This window comes from Grammomys surdaster, unplaced genomic scaffold (genome assembly GCF_004785775.1).
Source record: "Grammomys surdaster isolate TR1022 unplaced genomic scaffold, NIH_TR_1.0 255, whole genome shotgun sequence".
Taxonomy (NCBI): Eukaryota; Metazoa; Chordata; class Mammalia; order Rodentia; family Muridae; genus Grammomys; species Grammomys surdaster.
This window is the reverse complement of record NW_021604696.1, coordinates 5,980,231-5,997,640: the sequence shown is the minus strand read 5'-3', so window position 1 is coordinate 5,997,640 and position 17,410 is coordinate 5,980,231. Positions and strand designations below refer to the sequence as shown.

At 46.1% G+C, this 17,410-nt stretch overlaps 2 long non-coding RNA genes across 2 annotated transcripts; one reads left to right on the top strand and one right to left on the bottom strand.

Moving 5' to 3' along the window:
* Window positions 1-6,388: 6,388 nt before the first annotated feature.
* Window positions 6,389-16,922, top strand: LOC114627631. Its single transcript, XR_003712380.1, has 2 exons — window positions 6,389-6,585; window positions 16,427-16,922. It is a non-coding gene; the product is annotated as an uncharacterized LOC114627631 (long non-coding RNA).
* LOC114627632 lies at window positions 7,684-11,936 on the bottom strand. Its single transcript, XR_003712381.1, has 3 exons — window positions 11,859-11,936; window positions 11,079-11,217; window positions 7,684-7,804 (listed from the first exon to the last, which is right to left on the bottom strand). It is a non-coding gene; the product is annotated as an uncharacterized LOC114627632 (long non-coding RNA).
* Window positions 16,923-17,410: the final 488 nt, after the last annotated feature.

Here is a 17,410-nt window from a genome sequence, read left to right as displayed (position 1 = left end):
TGTTGATTCCTCATCACTAGTATGGCTCTCTCCAGGGTGATGTAATTGAAAGACTCAAACCTGCATTTCACATCTCAGGATGAAGAAGTGAGGTATGGTGCCACTTAATCAAGCAATTAATGATCAGTCTGAAAAACAAGAATTCCTTCCAAAGATTCACAGAAGAGACACTACCCCTCCATCCCTTGCTGTCCCATATTGAAAAGCTTTTTTTTTTTTGGTTCTGAGGATTGACTGCCCTGTCTTGTACATATTAAGCAAGTATTCTATCATTGAGCTATGTCCGGGGCTCCACTACCTTTGCACTTTTAATTTTCAGGCATGACCTTGCTAACCTTCATTAGCCAGCAGTAACCTTGCTCTGTATTCCAGGAAAATCTTTTGATCCTTCCATCTTAACCTCCCAAGAAGTTGCTATCACAGGCCTGGTTGTGAAGGGCAGAAAACCCAGCTTCTATGGATTAAAACAAACACCTACCTCCCTGTGATGGTTTGTATATGCTTGGCCCAAAGAGTGGCACTATTTGGAGGTGTGGCCTTGTTGAAGTAGGTGTGTCACTGTGGATATGGGGTTTAATACCCTAGTACTAGCTGCCTGGAAGTCAGTCTTCTCTTAGTGGCCTTCAGATGTAGATATAGAGCTCCTCCTGCACCATGCCTGCCTGGATGCTGCCATGTTCCCACCTTGATGATAATAGACTGAATCTCTGAACCTGTAAGCCAGCCGCAATTAAATGTTGTCCATATAAGAGTTGCCTTGATCATGATGTCTGTTCACAGCAGTAAAGCCCTAAGACATACCCCTAATGCCATGCACCTATACAGCTGTTCACTGGTGGACATAGGACACATTAAACTCCCAGCAGCGAGCCAGGAGTATAGGGAGTGTGCGTATATGAGTGTGTTTTCCTACATTTCCCAGCTTTTCAGAATCAAAACCTGTCCTTCCTGTAAAAAACTGTTATGAAAGTATCAGGAGTGTGAGGAAGAATTTTAATCACCACATGACTGCTGTGGAAAGGGATTACATCCAAAGACCTCCTAGGTCTGTGTGATCTGGTTGGAATACAGGCATGCCTTTAATTCCAGGAGGCAGAGGCAAGCAGATATCTGAGTTCTAGTCAGTCAGATGAGTTCAGTGGAGTTAGCAATAAGTTGAGTCACTTGGGGTGAGTCTGTGAGTTGAGTGCATGGCAGTTCAGCTTGTGGAACTCAGAGGCAGGTTTTTACTGGAAAAGTTTTACAGAGAGATTTCAGAGAGAACAAGCTAGATGCAAGTGAAGACAGAATGAGCCAGAGAATGAGAAGGAGCCAGAAGATCGGAACAGATTGCCAATTAATTTGTAGCCAAGCAGAGCAATTCGGTCAGAAGCCAAGAGAAACTAGGATGAGTCAATTAGCTTGAGCAGGAACAGCTGAGTTGAACCAGCCAGCCAGAAATCAGAAAGAGCTAAAAAGGGTAAGTTTGAGTTTATTAAACAGTAAGCCTGTGAGACAACAATTATATCAGGAGAATAAAAGTTTCTTTTACAAAAGTGACTTTTTCTTCTTTTGCCACTCAGTGTGGGCTGGACCCATGTGAGAGCCTGCTGATGAATTTTAAGTTGAATCCACAAAATATTGAAGGATGGTGGCCTGGAATGGAGTCAAAACAAGGAGACCCAAACACTTCCTCTTCCAGCCTCTTTCCCTGAAGCTTGGGAGAGCAGTGTGAGAGGTTCACACAAAGGCCTGGAGTAGCCACAGAGCCATGGCCGGTGGCCAACTGGAGCTTTGCTTTCTAGTGCACAGTGCCATTCTACAGAGGGTCCCTCAGCTGCTTTCTCCTATAGTCCTATTTAGATATTCCTCCCTCCCCCATGCCAGTTATAACCTCTCTCTCTCTCTCTCTCTCTCTCTCTCTCTCTCTGTGTGTGTGTGTGTGTGTGTGTGTGTGTGTTTGTAGGAACAATCTTTTATTAGAGGAGGGTTCATCAATCCTTCTGGCTGCCGCCTTCCTCATGGCTGCCAGCACGTTGCTCAGCTCCTCCCACTTTCTCTTGTCACAGATGTGTGTACCTGCCGTCTTCTTCATGAGCTTGAGTGCGTGTTTGTCCTTGAGGTGTGAGGCTTCACGCCTACGAGCGGCAACATGGAGTTGCTCAAAGTGTCCAAGGACTACATTTCTCTTTACAGTGTCTTCAACAAACAAGCAGCTGACATCTCTGTTGTCTTGGGGAGCTTGGTTTTGCTTTCTTATCTGCCCATGTCCCTCTACCTGCTCCTTACCCTGCCCTCAGATGTATCTTCCCTGTCCTTTCTTGACCACCTCCTACCAGAACCGCTCTCTCCTTGGGCACAGTTTGCACATGCTCAGGCCTCTGTTCATCTCAGTCTTTGACACCTCCCCATCCCCCCTCACGTACAGTCCTCTTCACAGCAAGATAACTGTCATTCTCAGGAGCCTGCGCTGATGTCCTTGCTTGCAGCCAGTCCCCAGGAGCAAGACAGTAGACTGTTGATTTTCCCTCAGAAAAGAAGGATGGGGAGGGAAAGCTTGAGACTCCAGCCACCTCTCCAAGACACTGCTATGCAATTTTGCACTAATTGCATATGGCCTCAGGGGCTTGGGTGGTGCCAGGCTATACAGGCTGGGGTGGGGTGGGGGGAGGTGGGAACTAACGAAGGGGGTTGCAGTTTTAGGGAAACCATTATCCATGCTTGGTGAATTTTCCAGTGTGGCTGCTTTGAGGTCACCAATGCTCCTACACATAAGCCCTCAGTAATGCTCTTTAGTTATGCCCAATAAATTCACTGTTCCCAAACTGAACTTCGGTGGAATCGGCCTTATTATTGAGCCCTTGATAGGAGGGTAGACATTGTTTACATCTCTCCAGAGACAGAAGGCCCCACACCCTCCTCAGGGTATCAGTCATGTCAGCCTGATGCTTTTGTTCCCTGTCTGTGGGTCCCAAGAGGGTGAGGCCTTTCTGTCATGGTCCCTACTCTAGGATGTCACAGGGACTAAAAGGCTTTTGCAAAGAGATGCTGTGGACACAAAAATGCTTCGCTCCTCATATGCCAGAGAGAACAGCCAATATCTCACCTGTAACCTAATTTTAGGAAGGCTCCTGTCACTGCTGAAGCTATGGGACCCAAGTGCACACATGTGATCTTCCTGGAGTGCTCTCTGTCTGGCTCCTTGGATCGCCCAAGCTTGCTGGACATTTCACTGCTTTCTCTTTCTCCTGGAATGTCCTCTTCTGTTGCTCACCTGACAAACCCTGTATGGGCTCAGGCTAGGCAGAAACATCATTGCACTGGAGGTGCAAAGTTTTCCCAGACAAGTGTCTCTGAGGGATGCTTTCACAGCATCTGGAACCCATCTTTACAGAGATGTGCAGAACTGAATGTTGGTACTGCATGCCCAGTAGACCCACTGAAAGGCAATGTCGCTTTCCCTAGGGATGCTGGGAAAAAGGAGTTGCTCTTCTCTTTCCCTAGTCTCTCTCTGGCTTCTGTGATGTCTTTCCAGTTTTCTCAGAATGATGCAGCTTATGAAAAATGAGTTGTCATTTCAGCTTGGTCCAGATGCTCACTGCTGATGTAGAGGTGGAGTTTGTTAATGACACCCAGGTCGACAATACAAATCAACTCTTAGAAGTTGTGCTGATTGTCTAGGTCTGTGTCTTGTATATGGTAAGCAAAATGGAAAACAGCCTTCTCTTTAACATGGCTGGTGGCAATACGGTCTTGGGTTCCAGGGATTGGTGATGTTAAGTTAAATACTAAAGGCTTTATGCCGACTGGAAAGGTGCTCAGAAGATGGGTTTCCAGGGAAACCTTATCTGGACTGGACCCAAGGGATGAACTCTGAAGGCAGCATGACTGAAGGCCACCTGTGGAGCTCTGAAATAGAGAGTCTGGGTGTGCATCCCAGTATTGCCTTGGAAGGGTCATGTGACTCTTGAAAAACATTTCAACATAAAAGAAAAGGCATGTGAGCAGAAGTGAGGCCTGCTATGGAACTACCCTTCAAAGAGCTTTATGAAGAGAAGTGCAGGTTGACGGCCTTGTGTATCCATGATGTAGCTCAGAAGTGGGAGAGATTAGAAGACCTGGTGTCATACTGTAGGCAGCCATATTGGAGTGGGGCTTAGTTTCTATTGCTGTGATAAAACATCATGACCTAAAGGAGAAAGGGTTTGTCTGGTTTATATCTCCTGAATCACAGTCCACCGAGTCATATCTAGCTTGAGATCACCCTTTCTTTGCACTTCAGCCAGTACCCAGGTAATAGCTTTCATCAGAGGCTCTGACAAGGTCTCTTGGTGTCTATGACATTTATTTTCTGCCCTTATTCCTGCTAGCCCATGTTGTTGGCTGATGTTGTGGATAGCCCTGGTGCTGTTTGTATTTTGATGTTAATTCAGCTTCTCTAAGAAGGGCTGTCTGGGATGAGGAGTGAATCAGGACTTCATGTGACCTTTCTAATGAATAAAGAAACCAATCACTGGGCAAGTAGGCGGGTTTCCAGGTCAAGAGAAGACAAGAGGCAGGAAACAGATACGGGCTTTTGGATATGGACAGCAAGAGATGAAAATGTAGATAGCAGAGACCCTGTTTGAATCCACTACTGGAGGATTTAACTTAGGATGGCTTATAATTTGGATGTTAGTTGTTGTGCCCAGCAATTAAGTTATCATTGATTCTGAACTAAGTTTGTGTGGTGTTTTCCTTCATGTGGTGACTCAAGTGGGTTCCAGAAAAGTATGGCAGCAAAGTGTGGGTTTGCAAGAAGTGCAACCCCGAAAAGGTCATGGGAATTTCGAAATACAGCTCGGGGCTAGTGTGGTAGTGACTCACCAGAGGAAGCTTAGCGAGTAGGGTAGAGAGATTTCAGAGAACTGAGTCAGAGAGTCTTCAGAAGATGAGAACAGGCTGAGCTGGTCAGCGTAGCATGAATTGCATTTTTTAGTATTTCCCACAACAGGCTGATTTAGGAGAGAACATGTGGGCAAGATGGGCATGTTCATTCCTTCTCAGAAACAGAAAGGTCTGGAAGCTGAACACTGGGATTGGTGGCTTAATATGCATGACACATTAGTCATCAGAATCCCAGAAGGAGCTGTCCATGGCCCGGGTTAGGAGCACCCTGGTTGGCAGTAGCAGGGGATGAGCTGAGATGTTGGTCTTCACTTTCCCACCTTGTTTGAATCAGTGTCTCTGCTGCTCATTTCATATGTCAGGCTAGTTGGTCCACCGGCTTGCACCTATTCTCCTTCCTCTGCTTTCTACTTCACTGTAGAAATGGGATTACGGTTACATTCTACCATGTGAAACCTAGATTTATATAGGTTCTAGGTGTTCAAATTCAGGTTATCCTGCTTGCATGGCAAGGGCTTTGCTCACTGAGCCATCTCCACAGCCCTTCTTTTCTCACAAGTGAGGACCAGAAGCCAAGGACTTTGCCAGTCTTTAAGTGAACAGCCAGGAGGAGAGAGTTTTAGTAAGGCTACTCTTATCTTTCGATAACTTCATAGAGGAAGCTTCTGTGAGAAGGCTCTTTGCCCTCCTGGGAACAGGGTCTGTGCTCAAGACTCATAAGGACACCCTGGCCTGGTAAGAGATAACTAGAAACCCAAGAACCTCCTGGTCTCGTGTCTTGTGGGTTTTCTCATTCATTCATTCATTCATTCATTCATTCATTCATTCATTCATCCTTTCATTCTTCTCTTGAAGTCTGTGGTATGCACAGGTCTGTGCCAGGAGCTGGGATGGTGTCTGGAGTTTGGGGACAGAAGGGACAGCACACCTGGTTCCCATTCACCAGGGAGTTTGGGGGAGGCCAAGATCCTAGGGATGGGACCAGAAGTGTGGCTGACCATAATGTGAGGATGTGACACTGCATTTGGGAGTGTATGAAGACCAGGAATGTTTCTGCTTTGTTTGGAGCAAAGCTATATTTAGAAAAGATATGGGCTGAGTAGCAGAGGGGAGACATGGACTCTTCTTCCCCGGGACTCCATTTCTCCATGTTTCTATCTGGCAAACCCTTCAAGTTTCCAGCCAGAGACAAAGCATGGTGCCTGGTTACATGTGCTTTTTACCGCAATACATATTAAGTATTTCCTGTGCGATGACTCATCCGTCAGCTGTGACCCGAATGTGCTTAGTGCGGAGTCTTGCACACAATTGGTGCTTCCTGAGTCGTCTTGCTGGCCTCCAGGTGGAGAATAAAGGTTCTGACTGTATGAGCAGGAGCACTGTGCAGGGCAGGGATCCCCAGTTTCACTCCCAAGCTTGCCAAAGACATCCAGTGAGCAGTAAGGTCATTTCCCGTTTGCTCTGAGAAGCAGAACAAAATTTGTGGTCAGTTCCCTCCGAGCTTTCCTCTAGCTCAAAACGTGTGTGCATTGCAGTGGAGGGCTACTTACAAGAGTCTGAAGGGCCCACTGGGCAGTGGCTGGATTTCCCATCCTTCACTCTCTCCTCTTTGCTCCCCTTACCTCTATCGCTACAAGACCCACAGACCCCTCTGGATGCCTGTAGATACGGGGTTTCCTGCCTGCACTGGTTTCTGGAGATCTGACTTCAGGCTCACAGGTAACTTCGGAGGCACAGCAGTCTCTGGCTTCCAGCCCCTCATTCTGCGCAAGGCTGATCTGTGGGGTCATCCGGAGACCAGTGCTCCTGCATCACGTGTCCCACTTCCCACAGATAGGGCTCGAGGGTCTGCAGCTGTTCCAGGAGATTAATTATGTGGTGCTAGAGGGCGGAAGGGGATGCCTTTCTGGATCATGCATTGTGCCCATGACAAATGACTGGGTTTCCTAAAAACAGAATTGATCTTTCCACTGATGGTTGTACTAGAGGAAGCTCAAGCTAGATTCTGCAGATTGTTCATGATTCGTCAGTGTGGGAGCCTCCTCACTGATGGCAGATTAGCCTTCCTCCTCTGCTTTCTTGGCAAAAAACAAAAAACAAACAAACAAACAAACAAACAAAACCTAGCCAAAGAGGTTTGGGAGTGTTCCTTGCTGTTGTGGTTTAAACGTGACACGTTCCCCGTGGGCTTACATTTCTGAACACTTGGTCACTCGCTGGTAGAGCTATTCAGGAAGGTTGTGGAACCTCTAGGGGGTGAAGCCTTGGTAATTGAAATAGGTCATTGTGTGTGAGCCTTCAGGTTTTACAATCCAGCCTCTGTTCCTGTTCACTTTCTCCTTCCTAAGTGTGGCTGCAGAGTAACCAGTAGCCCTCTGATCCAGTGGCCATGCCTTCTCTGCCAGTATGGAATATATGTCCTTGAACGTGAGCCAAAATATACACTTTCTTCCTTAAGTTGCCTTGGTTTTGGTGTTTTGTTACAGTAGCAGATGCACCTACTTAGCATCGTACTTGCCACACTCAGTCAAGGATACAGGAACACATGTACTGTGTGCAGGCTCACAGAGTCCAGCCTTCGATACCACTATCTACATGGCCTGAAGAAAGTTAGTTTGGTGTCTATACAAAGAGATGGCCCGTGTGGATGTATATGTATGTCTGGTACTGGTTAGGGTGCAGAATACACCCTGGATGGATCTTTCTATTGCCTGGACATCTTCAGGAAGGAGCTGCCATGACATATTTCCAGCCTTACTTGCTGGAAGGAGCATCACTAAAGGGATGGGCTTGCACACACTGTTAACTTACTTGATTGGTCCTGCTTAAGTATGATTCTCCAGCGGGGTCCACCACACACTCAGTGCTCTGCATTATGTCCTTTCCCCTCAGAGGGCTGAGTGACATCGTCCAGCACACTCTTGTCACCAAGTCTCTCCTATGTTGAGAAGAGGAATCAGGCATTTGCTTTGCTCTGGACAGGAGTCATATGTCATCCCAGCGTGGTGATTCTCTTTGTTGAAGTGAGGTGGGGTAGTGTATTAACTCCTTGCCTCATCAATGCAATGAAATGCCCAATGAAAGCCACTGAAGGGAGGAATGAAAGCCACTGAAGGGAGGAGGGCTTATTTTGTCTCACAGTTTGAGGGTACAGTTTATCATGGCTACAAAGGCACGGAGGTCGAAATGTGGGCAAGCGGGTCACATTGCATCTGCACTCCGGAAGCAGAGAGATGAATGAAGTGGAAACTTAAGGGTTCTTTGGAAAGCCAGTTGTGTTGGATGGTGTTTTGCTGGGGCAAACATATGAAGGAGTGCTTTCCTAACATGGACACAGGTGAAAGGCTAAGACAGACTCGTGAAGGAACGTTTAGCTGAAACAGACACAGGTGAAAGGATGTTCTGCTAAAGCAAGCATGTGAGAGGACACGTGATGAGGGATGCTTTCTTAACGACACTCACGTATTGATCCGCCTTACACTGTGCAGTTGAGCTGCATCTGTTGGGACTCCATAAAGAGAAACACACCAAAAACTTGTGGTGTGCTACAGATTTTTTTGCTGCTTCCACAGACTTGGGCTCCCTCCTTCCCTCCTTCTTCCTTCCTTCCTTCCTTCCTTCCTTCCTTCCTTCCTTCCTTCCTCCCTCCCTCCCTCCCTCCCTCCCTTCTTTCCTTCCTTTCTTTTTAAGGGCAGGTCTCTCACTGGCCTGCCTCCCTCTGGAACTGCAAGCCAAACACACCTCTTCTGCATAAGTTGCTTTATGTCAGGTTATTTTTCACAGTGCCAACGTGAAACTAGGATACATGGTAAAACAATGACTGCCTTTAGTTTGATATGATTTATGCAAATGTAATTTCATTCTTAACAGTGGCCACACTGAACATATAGTTAATATGTTTCTGGAAATTTTAACAGCCAGCTCTTGGTGTCAAGTATAAACTGTTGGTTTTTTTTGTCTATCTATCATCTATCTATCTATCTATCTATCTATCATCTATCTATCTATCAATCATCTATCTATCATTTATCTATGGTTGTCATTGCTAATCTTGTCTTTAATCTTTAGGAAGTTCTAGATCATCACATGCCTTTCCTAATGTCTTAAAGCCCTTGGGGCTGTGGGAAGCAGAGCCTGAGAGTTTAGCTACAGAAAGGCTCAGAGGGTAGTCACAAGTCAAGACACAAGTCAGTTGTCTATACTGAGCCTCTGTCTGTGGCCTGAGAAATGTGGACTTTTAGGGACCACCTCCCAGGAGATGTCAGATGTGGAACTACTCAGACCTGGTGTGAGGTCAAGTCTTGCAGAGTCAATATGGGAAGCCCAGCCCACTGATGCCCTCTGACCCCGTGACCTTTACAAATAAGGGAGCAGAGGGTCACATGCTAAGTCAAGAACTCACTCAAGAACAGAAGCTAGGGGCAGTCCAGTGGGATCTTTAAACATGGCAGCATGTTCCCTGTTGTATGAATGGTTTCCCTAGGAAGACACGAAGAAAAGTCTACTCCTTCTTTATACGAGCTCAACAACAAAACAAAATATGACTTTACCAAAGCCAACTTGATGAATCAATGGGTTTAGTGGGTTTTCTTACAGACCATGGTGAGAGCTTACTTAGAGGAGTAAGCAGCCATTCTGCAAAATCTCACGCAGCACAGATGATGGCTTCCCCAGTGGTTTTCAGGGAAAATACTTTTCCTTGATTATATTTCCTATTTTGTTTTTTAACTGCCATGGGTAATTTCTTAATCGAATGGTGATTGCCTTCAGTCTGGTCCTAGAGATCTCTTTAAACTTTGCTCTTCCTTGATACATCCCCTTCCTGCTAGCTAGATCCCCTCCTCTCTGGTGCCATGGCTTTCAAAGACAGTGGATCATTCAAACAATGCAGAATTAACCCACACAGAGCAACTGGGAATCATTCATAGGCTAAAATGAGCACAGGTTTTGTCTAGGGGGTTGGGAGTGTTAGTTGCTTCAATAAGTGGAGGCATCTTGATGCTAAACCCATGTCAAGGCTAAAAGCACAGAGTCTCTTTCTTCCCCTGGGAACAGTCTTCTTCAAGGTGTTAAGATGCTGGAGCTGTAAGGGGCCTGATGCCTCCTCTGCAAACAGCTGGGGCTTCTCCACCGGGGTGATCCTCTTCACTCTCTGTCATTCTATGTGACTTGATAGGGACCCAGTATGGCAGGTCCTCAGAAAATGAGTGTTTCTGGGTCTAGGAAGACAAATGTCAAAGCAGGTCCCTGAAGCCATGTGACTCATATGTGCAGTCTACAAATGCTGACCTCGGTCTGGGGAGACGGCTCAGCTGCACAAGCATATGCACTTGAGTTTTGTTCTCAGAATCCATAGTTTAAAAAGCCAATCCATGGGAGCACAGTTGCCCTGCAGGAATGTAAGACCGACACTAGCTAGACTCAGTGTTTCAAGAAGCGACTGAATCCAGATGCCCAGAGACTGAGGTAAAGGTGCAAGGGATGTGTCATGGTTTGAGTATGCTTGGCCCAGGGAATGGCAGTATTTGGAGGTGTGACCTTGTTGGAATAGGTGTGTCATTGTGGGTGTGAGCTTTAAGACATTCATCCTAGCTGCCTGGAGGTCAGTAATCTGCTAGCAGCCTTCAGATGAAGATGTAGAACTCTCAGCTCCTCCAGTGCCATGCCTGCCTAGACGGTGCTATGCTCCCACCTTGATGATAATGGACTGAACCTCTGAACCTGTAAGGCAGCCCCAGTTAAATGTTGTCCTTTATAAGACTTGCCTTGGTCATAGTGTCTGTTCACAGTAGTAAAACCCTAACTAAGACAGGATAGTAGAGAGTGAGATACAAGTCTCTGATAGGAGGCCGACCACCTGCCTTAGTGTGTTTTCTTTTTGCTATGATAAAATATGCTGACAAAGGCTGTTTAGGGGAGAAAAGGTCTCTTAACAGTCATATCACATGACCAGAGTGGGGCAATCCCGAACTATGGAATGACTGACTGTCTCTGTCCCTGTGACTCCGTATAATCTGCTGGCTGGAGGTGAGACTTGAGGGATTTTCCAAAACATGTTCACGTGCTGCCCTCTCTGCTCGCCAGCTCTCTGAACAAAACCTAATGTAAAGACTCATGCTTCTCTAATCATTTGCCTTTGTGGTGACAGCAACACAAGCTCCAGAATTCTGATTATATTCATTGGTGGCAACACTGGGAACAGTTCAGCTAACCTTCACAGTCCCTGGGAGGTGGGTATCAGTGCCAGCCTACAAAGGAAGATGGGATGGTCCAGTGCTCAGGTGCAGCAAGGTAGGCAGTCTACTCTCTGGAGGCGTGTCCTGCAATCCTAGAGTCCGCTCACACCCATGCCTGTGGGTAGAAAGTAAAGGACAATCCACCTGAAACCTTGTAAATGATGAAGACAGTTGTCAACTCAAGCTATCTGATGTGAGATTTGCAGTCCTAAAAGACATCAGGCTTCTTGTGGTACGTGTGTGTGTGTGTGTGTGTGTGTGTGTGTGTGTGTGTGTGTGTGTGGTGGTTTGAATAGGAATGGCTCCTATAGGCTAATATATTTGAATGTTTGAAAGTGGTGCTACTTGAAGTTAGGGGCATGGCCTTATTGGAGGAAGTGCGTCACTGTAGGGTAGGCTATGGCGTTTCAGAAGCCCAAGCCAGTGCCAGAGTCTCTCTTCTTGCTGCTTGCAGATCTGGATGTAGAATTCTCAGCTCTCTCTCTCTCTCTTGCTCTCTCTCTCTCTCTCTCTCTCTCTCTCACGAACGCACGCACCCACACACCATGTCTGCCTGCCTGCCATCATGCTGATGATGGATCAAACCTCTGAAACTGTAAGCCAGCCCTAATTGAATGCTTTCCTCAGTAAGAGTTGCCATGGTCATGGTGTCTCTTCACAGCAATAGAATGCTAAGACAAAGTGGCAGGACTTACAGCTGTCATGGATCCCTGATGAAATGGGAAGGCTCCTTCCAGCCATGTTTTCCCTACTTACAGAATGGAGATAGTATCATGCTCTGTGGAGTTGCAGGTCACCGTCAGTGGTCGCTGGCATCGATCTGCATGGCTGGACTTATCTGCAGCAGCGGCTGCTGTCTGAGCTTAGCTTCCCTGTCTGTAAAATGCTAGCACAGACCTAGCAGGCTGGGAGTGGGTTGACTCCCAGCTGAAGTGGAGCCTATGATCTCAGCCTCGGATGTCAACATTGGCAGGCTTCTCTGTATTCATGGAGAGAATATGTGGAAGCTCCTGCCAAGAGGGAAAAAAATTGGATTTGCCCACATACACCCAGCCCACTGATCTGTCTTCAGAGACGGAATGAGGGAACTACCTCTTTGATCCAACGCTATTTTTATCTGCCTCTGAACAGTGCTAATGCAGCATTAAGTGTGCTGTGGGGAGAGGGGCCATCAGCAGGCTGAAATGAGGAGAATCATTGTCCTGGTCTGTAAATAGCATATTTTGTCTTTGTGGATGGTGCTGGGGGGGTCTATATTTGGGCCACTTGCTGATGGATCTGAGCAACGGTAGCCCTGCGCATGTGCCACAGGCACTGTCCAGTTGGGGAAGGAGGCTATGATGGTTTGTGATAGCTGTCAGCCTGACACAATCTAGAATCACTTGGGAGATGGGCCTCTGAGAACGACTGTGAAGGAATATCTTACATTCATTGATGAGAGAAGACCCACTTACTGTGAATGACACCGTCTCTCTGGGTTGGGTATACAGAACTATATAAAAATGGAGACCATGAGCTGAGCTGTAGCATTCATTCATTCATTCGTTCATTCATTTGTTCATTTGCTTGATTCTTGACTGGGTGTGACATGACCAGTAGCTTCAAGCTCCTCCCACTTTGAGTTTTCAACTGTGCTGGACTTGACTGTAACCTGGAATCAAAAAACCAAATTAACCCCTTTCTCCCTTAACTTGTCTTCCAACTGATATTTTTTCACCCTTTGAAACTAAGACGGGGCAGGGATGTCTGTGGAGCAAGAAGCCCTGATGGGTATCTGAGCTCTCTAAGATTTCTTCTCTGCTCTCCTGTCCCTAGCTTGGTGACAGGCTTGTCATACATACTCTGTCATGCCATTAAATCTTTTGCCATCAGGATCTGTTTGAGTAAAGGCTGCTGGGCCCCTGCTTATCCAGAGGCTTGTGTATCCATGGGCCAACTGCTCTGGAAAGGGAACAAACAGAAGGGTGGTTGTGTGCTGGGCCTTATGATCAAGGATAAGCACAAGGAGAAAGGTGGGAATGCATGCGACACTTCTAGCCAAAATCTGGAAGTGGAAGTCAGTGTAAGAAGATAGTATTCAGGCTGTCACTCAAGCTGTGTGCCGTTCCCCGAGGTGTGGCAGCTCTCCAGACAGAGAAGGCTTAGGACCCAGTGTGATGAGAATCACTGAGGCATGTAATGTCTACCCATGTTACATGTTACATAAATGGGTCACATATGTGTCTGTGAGGGTGACTAGCCTTTGAACCAGGGAGTTGGACAGAGCAGCTGAGTTCTTAGTGTGGGTGGGCCTCATCCAACTGAAGGTCTGAATAGAATGGAGTCTGAACAATGGGGACATGGCCAGAGTACCTTGGCCCAACACTAGTCTTCCTGACTGGACTCAGACGTTAGCTTCTCCCAGGTCTTGAGCTTGCTGCCTTTGTGCTAAAGAGTCAGTATTGGCTCTCTCTGTTCTTGTACCTTTGGATGAGGATAGGATTCACACCAGCTGCTGTCCTGGTTCTCCAGCTTGCCAGGTGATGATCTTGGGATTTGTTAGCTTTTGTAATCATATGAATCATCTTCTTCATATATTTTCCTTCCCACATGTGCATCAATATATACAGAGGTGCATACTGACTTTTTGTCTTTAGAGAATCTTCACTAGTAATATACCAAGACTTGTTTTGCCCGTGACTCCAAACCTCTAAAATTTATAACAGAGATAAAATCTCGAAAGCCTTGGAACCTAATGGTGAGAGGGAGGTTATTTTTCTATTCCTGTGCATGCATGTTCATGTGTGTGTGGGAACATGCGTGTACACATGCAGGGAGATCAGAGGAGAATGGCAGGTGTCATTCTTCAGCTGTTTTTCACTTTGTGTTTGACACAGGGTCTCTTGTTAGCCTGAAACTTTACCACATGTTCTAAGCTAGCTGGCCATGGAGCTCTGGGAATCTTTCCATCTCTACCCCCCTTCTAATCATCGCTGGGATTACAAGAAGATGCACTGTACCTAACTTTTCACTTGGGTTCTAGGGATTGAATCCAGGTCTGCTTATGAGGCAACTGTATTACCAACTGAGGTGTCTTAGTTTGAATTTCGATTACTGCAATGAAACACCATGACCAAAAGCAGCTTGGGGAGGAAAGGGTTTATTTGGTTTATAGATCAGGGGTCACAGTCCCTTAAGGGAAACCAAAGCAGAAACTCAGAACAGGAAGCTGGAGGCAGGAACTGATGCAGAGGCCATGGAGAGGTGCTGCTTACTGGCTTGTTCCCCATAACTCAATCAGCCTGCTTTCTTATAGAACCCGGAACCTTCATCCCAGAGAAGACCCCACCCACTGAAGACTGGACCCCTAATTTAAAAAATGAGCTACAGGTTTGCCTACAGCCAGCTAATGGAGCCATTTTCTCAGTTGAGATTTCTTCTTCTCAGAAGATGCCAGCTTGTTTCAAGTTGACATAAAACTAGCCATCAGATGGACCATTCTATCACTACTGAATCGGGTCTTGAAAGAGGGCTTGGCATGCTATGGAACATAGAGACACTCTTGTAGTGATGGGACAACACTTTCAATACCCTGAGGGGCCATACTTTGTCAAGGAAGGAGACTAAAAAGGATGTGGGTGGAGTTTAAGAGGTAGGTAGGTATCTCCTAGAAGGTCTGGTACTCTTAGCTGGACAGAAGTCTGTCTGATGTCTTAGCTGGACAAAGCTGTTGGTAATGCTTTGACAAAGTGTGTTTTGTGTGTGTGTGTGTGTGTGTGTGTGTGTGTTTGTGAAGGAGGCAATGCCTCACCATTCTTGAGGAAAGGACAGACTGAACATTGAGTTGAATACTTTTTACTCAGTTGCAGATGTTAATATTTATAGTTTTTTTCTCTAAGGCTAAGGCAGTTCACCTTGTCAAGTCCTTATATAAACACCAATGAGGGGCCAGGGATACAGCTCACTTACTAGAGTGTTTGTCTAGCGTGCATGAAGCCAAGAGTTAGATTCCTAACTCACCAAAAACGTATACAATTTATACAATCTTTTCCCTCTAACCTCTATCCTCTGTGCCAAGTTATGCCAGTGGGGTTGTACCACAGGGTGACCTGGCACCTTTAACACATACATGCACAAGCGTATGCACTGTGAAAATAACATGAAAAATTATCAGTGTATCTAGGCATATGTAATCCCAGAACTCAAGAAACTGAAACAAGGGGATAGCAAGTTCTAACTACAAAACATTGGAGTGGAGCGTGAAGATCAGTAACAGATTACTTTCCCATTATGTTCAAGGCCCAGGTCCAATCCCAAGTATATTCTCTCTCTCTCTCTCTCTCTCTCTCTCTCTCTCTCTCTCTCTCTCTCTCCATATATTTATACACACACACATATACACATATGTATGTATATGATATATATGTATATATATGTATATATATATGTATATATATGTATATATATATGTATATATATATAATATTATACACACATATATAAATAAAACAGAGCTTTTTGTCATAAGTAACAAGAAAAACAGCTGGAGATGCAGAGATAATGAATTGGTAGAGTAATTACTTCCACAAGGAGGATCTGAGTTTGATTGCCAGCATCTTCTCAAAACAACAGCAGCAGCAACAACAACAAAAGAAAAATCACTGGGCATAGTTTGCACTGGTGCACATTTGTAATCCCAGCGCTGGGGAGACAATGACAGGCAGATCCCTGGGGCTCAGTGGCCAGTCAGCCTTCTCCACTTAGTGAGCTGTAGGGCAGTGGGAGACCCTGTATTGGGAACAGAGGGCCATATGGGCCAGTTTATGGATAACCAGAATGGACTAAGATGGCTAACACTGGATACCCAGGGGGCTATGAGACACACACACACACACACACACACACACACACACACACACACACACACACAGAGGCACACACACACACAGAGGCTGTTACCATGTATTTGGGGAACCCAAAAGGAAATAATTCTGTAATGTATAAACAACTCTAACTGGTAGATGTCACATATGTATGAGTTTTGTATAAAGAAGACCTTGAGGATCAGAGACCTTAGTCTTTGCCAGACTACCTGTGTCTATCTGTCTGTCTGTCTGTCTGTCTGTAGCCCTATAGACATCTATGCAGCCTGTGTGCTGATCTTGCCCCCCTGCGCTTCTCTCTCTCTCTCTCTCTCTCATGAGTGTGCTGGTGTATACTTTGGTACCTGATGATGTCTCTCTGCCTAGGGCCTCTGCCCAGAGTGAATAAGGTTTGTTCATCTACTTGCATTTCCTCATGAAAACTTCAATGTCTTGGCCTACAGTTCCCCCTTTCCTTTCCAGCATCAAACCCGGACCTTACATCTGGCAGAGTCAGCGGGATCCTGAAGACATGAGCTGGAGCCCCGAAGAGCTGGGAACAGAGCAGATGGAGTGTTTTTACTATGCTAAAAGCTGGCCTCGAAGATGCTTTGTAGGGAGAAGCCAAAGAATGAGAGCTGGGAGCCAAGATAAAACCTCAGTATGTGATTTAGAGCATTAAGTCCCTTTTATCAAAGGGAAGGGAATGTAGACAGAGCCCTGGGGAGCCGGTCCCTGCCAGGTTGCTGAACCTCTGGGATGAGGGGGAAGAATGTCTCATTAACCGTGGAACAGATGGAGAAATTGACCTCTATCATCACCCATCTCTCTTTAAGGAAGTGCCTACAGGTCCCAAGGCCACAAAACTGAGGAGAACAGTTGCTAACGAGCTGGCTAATAGCCAGAGCATGTCTGGTATGGACCAATGCTGGCAAATTGCCAGAGACTATGAGTAAATAAACCACCTACTTGTGCTTAATACTGATAGTCTGACAGGAAAAAAGAAAAAAAAGAAAAGAAAAAAAATTGCCAGCCTCACTGAAATGAAACAGTTCTTGGAGGACGTGCTCTTGAGATGGAAAGGATGCCTATGGTGGAAACAGTGGGCCTGAGTGGGTAGAGCTCCTGAACACCTTCCACCCACCATGCTAAGGCTGGATGAATTGCTAGTGTTTTTACTAAAATCTCTCTAAATACAAACACGCACATTAGGCCTCTGCATGGGGTTCCTTTCATGGCTGAGTATATCCTAGAGGTGAGGCCAAGGACTCAGTCAGGGAGGACTCCAGATGACTGGAGGTTTTATGTTGATTTCACTAGTTACTGATTCCGCACTAATGAACAAAGAGCGTTGACTCTTGTTGACACTGGAGTGACCACAGGGTCTGTGGGACCCTGAATTGGAGGTGTGCATGGAAGGCTATGGGGGCCTCAGGATCAAAGCCAAACTAGTGGCTGTGAGCATTT